The sequence below is a fragment of the Mytilus galloprovincialis genome, chromosome 6 (genome assembly GCF_965363235.1).
Source record: "Mytilus galloprovincialis chromosome 6, xbMytGall1.hap1.1, whole genome shotgun sequence".
Taxonomy (NCBI): domain Eukaryota; kingdom Metazoa; phylum Mollusca; class Bivalvia; order Mytilida; family Mytilidae; genus Mytilus; species Mytilus galloprovincialis.
Genome location: NC_134843.1, coordinates 28,017,698 through 28,021,243, shown reverse-complemented (window position 1 = coordinate 28,021,243; position 3,546 = coordinate 28,017,698).

Below are 3,546 nucleotides of genomic sequence, written 5' to 3'. Positions count from 1 at the left end.
TTTGGTTAGAAATAAATAATGTTCATACATTATGTGAAAGTCAAATATATATCCAGGGATGGTATGAATCTTAAATTCGTAACCATTTGGTTTTGTTTTTCAAATCCGTTGCCCATTGTTGTTTTAATCTGATCATTTCACAAGTAAAACTGTCTGTGCTCTTATAATATTAATCCTCGTTATTTGTGACCAGCATAAAAAAAACACGTAAATTAATGCCGAATTCAAACACTAAACTAGATAACCGTTATCCAATGCAATTTTTCAGTGATCTCACGAAAACTTGAAACATCTTTCGTGTGTATAAATAATGATATGTATGTTTTTTTGTGAGCAAGCAAACCATTAAAGGTTACTCACTTAACAAACGCTAGGGACAAGTGAAACTTTGGAGCTGAACATAACACAATGTACGTAGTTCAGTCCCGCTACTGTGACGGTAGTAGAAAATGAGAAAGACACTGCAGCTGAGCACATACACATTGGAACTATGGACACGATTTCAGCGGTAACGTTTGTTTTGCAATTCAACACACGAAAGTGCATGATTACATTAGGTGAAAGGACACAGATTTGATCAAAGAGCCTTCAATCATTACTGACTCAGGACACCCTAGATATTTTTCAACAATACCTCTGTTAATCTAAAATATGATCAAGTAACAAACATAACAGTACACATGTATATTTCCAAAGTTTGTAATGGAATACATATATGTGCATTGCTGAATAAAGGCACGCAGTATCACGCATTCAAAAAGAGAACATGGACCTGATCAGGGGGCACATATTTGAGGCTGAATAGAAGAGGGATGAAAGATACCAAGGGGATAGTCAAACTCATAAATCTAAAACAAACTGACAACGCCATGGCTAAACATGAAAAAGACAAACAGAAAAACAATAGTACACAACACACAACATATAAAACTAAAGAATAAACAACACGAACCCCACCAAAAACTAGGGGTGATCTCAGGTGCTCCGGAAGGGTAAGCAGATCCTGCTCCACATGTGGCACCCGTCGTGTTGCTTATGTGATTACAAATCCGGTAAATAGTCTAATTCGGTAGGTCACATTCATGAAAGGGAAGGGGATGGTAGTTGACTTTTGCATACTTTAATCAAATTAAATGAAAAAATATCGGTTAATCAGTTTGTTACCAAATGACATCCTGGTATCAAGACTCCATATCCAAAGCCATCTTTTTGTTAATTGCTGTAGGAAACATTGAAAGCATGCATGTTATATTTTTTCTATCAATTTAATTAAACATCTTAAAGGGGATTTCATAAAGAAAGGACACACGGCATAGACACTCGTAGCAATTTCAGTAATATAGCATGGTCTATGTGTGTGCTTTATAATATTATTATCTTCCTATTGGTGTCTTCCTCGAATGCCAACATTTTACAAGTATATGTTACCTATTCCTTGCATGCCAACAAAAATATTTCAAAAGACATTTATACAAGAACAATAGGTGTTTTTATAACTGTCTAAATTATCTTATATGTATCTAAATGTTAAAATTTATTGGTGATTTTGATAAAATTGCAACATTTGTTCACTTTTTGATAAGAATAAATAGTAGATTTTTCGGTTAAAATTATTATGAATTCTAAAGAAATAAAGATATTAAAACATTTTTATCACTTTTTAATAAAAAACAAATATTTTGGGAATGGAAATGTTTCTAATCATATGACATATTACGAAAATTAAAGGAATTCTAGTTGAATACAATATTTCAAAATAAAAAAAAAGGATTCCATATCATTTTGAATATCATTATTGAATATGAACTTTGCAAATGAACCAGTAACTAATCCTTACACTTGTAATGGACTGTTGAATGTGAAAAATGCTTGTTTGAAATATTCAACAATTGTTATCAGATAACATAAGTAGTGTTTTTTGTCAATCTGCTTATATGTTAGCTAATGTTATGATATATGTATTATTGTCTGTGTGCTCTGTCTACAAACAAATAATATAATATTCAAATTATACATAATAAACACACGAACAATATATTATGAAGCACTTAAAATAAATAATAAGGGTGTGATATCAGAACCAAGAAAAATATCATAAACAATGGAACAAAATACAACCGTGTAATCTAACATGAGATAAAGTTTCGAGAAATTCCATCAAGTAGTATTTGATGATATAACAGCACACACAATTGAAAAATTTTGAAAAGAAAACTTACAAGGTCCAAAGATTCTTTTGTAGAACTTGTGCATCCTTGAATTCCTGACAATAGTAGCATGTTGACTTTGTGATGCAACAATAAAATTAAAAAGTTTTATGTTAAGAGAAGATCATATTGATCAAGCAGTAACAGCAAAAAATTATGTTCAACAACTTGACAAGCATGAATTTGATATAGCTTCATGGAATTTACCTATGTTTAATTAGTATTATTGTTTTAATAAGAATGCACTTTTGTTGTGATAACTTCTTGCACCTATTCCTCGAATGCCAGCATAATATTACAGGTAAATTGTCGGTAAATCAAAGGATGTTTGCATTCAAGAAATAAACCTTCCTATTATATAGTTTATTCATGTATAAATATTGCAGTGTATATAAACTTCCTATTTAAATTGATCTACATGTTTCCGTTGACTGTATATCTGTTTTACTTTAACATCAATTTAATATTAATGGATTAAATTTCTGTGTTTTAGCTCCACCAGTGATAACAGCTGACAATGAAGACAATACCATACAATATGGAACATTAGGTCAAAGTACTGAATTGAAGATAAATGTGTACAGTATCCCAAAGTATTCCAATATTCGTTGGTATAAAGGAAGTATACTGTTAGGCCCGAAAAAATACGTTACGACGGAAGAGCCTTCAATGGTTAAAGATAGGTTTCATGGTGTAAACGTACATTTAGATGGTTACAGGGTTACACTGACGATGCCTGATTTAAAAGAGGCGGATTTTACAACGTATACCCTACGGCTTTATTATGGTAGCCTGTATGTAGAGCATGACGTTTCTCTGAAATCAGTCGGTAAGTATTTTCAAAAATTGTATGGTGGATCGCTTTTGAAAATTAGTTTCACAGATGACAATAAATATGTTCTTGTTTTCGTAACCTCAATTTTACCCATTTTCCTTTCATGTTGTATTCCCACATAATATTGATCACCGAGTTTTAAAGCATAATAAATGAAGACATTATCTTTCAAATGTAATCATTTTAATTGAAGTCTGGAGCTGGCATGTCAGTTAACTGCTTGTAGTCAATTGTTATTTATTTATTATTGTCATTTTGTTTATTTTCTTTTGTTAAATCTTTTGACATCAGACTCGGACTTCACTTGAACTGCATTTTATTGTGCGTATTGTTATGCGTTTACTTTTCTACATTGCCTAGAGGTATAGAAGGAGGGTTGAAATCTCATAAACATGTTTAACCCCGCCGCATTTTTTCGCCTATATATTTTTAAAGGGCCAGCTAAAGGACGCCTCCAGCTGCGGGAATTTCTCGCTGAAAGACCTATTAGTGATCATCTGCTGT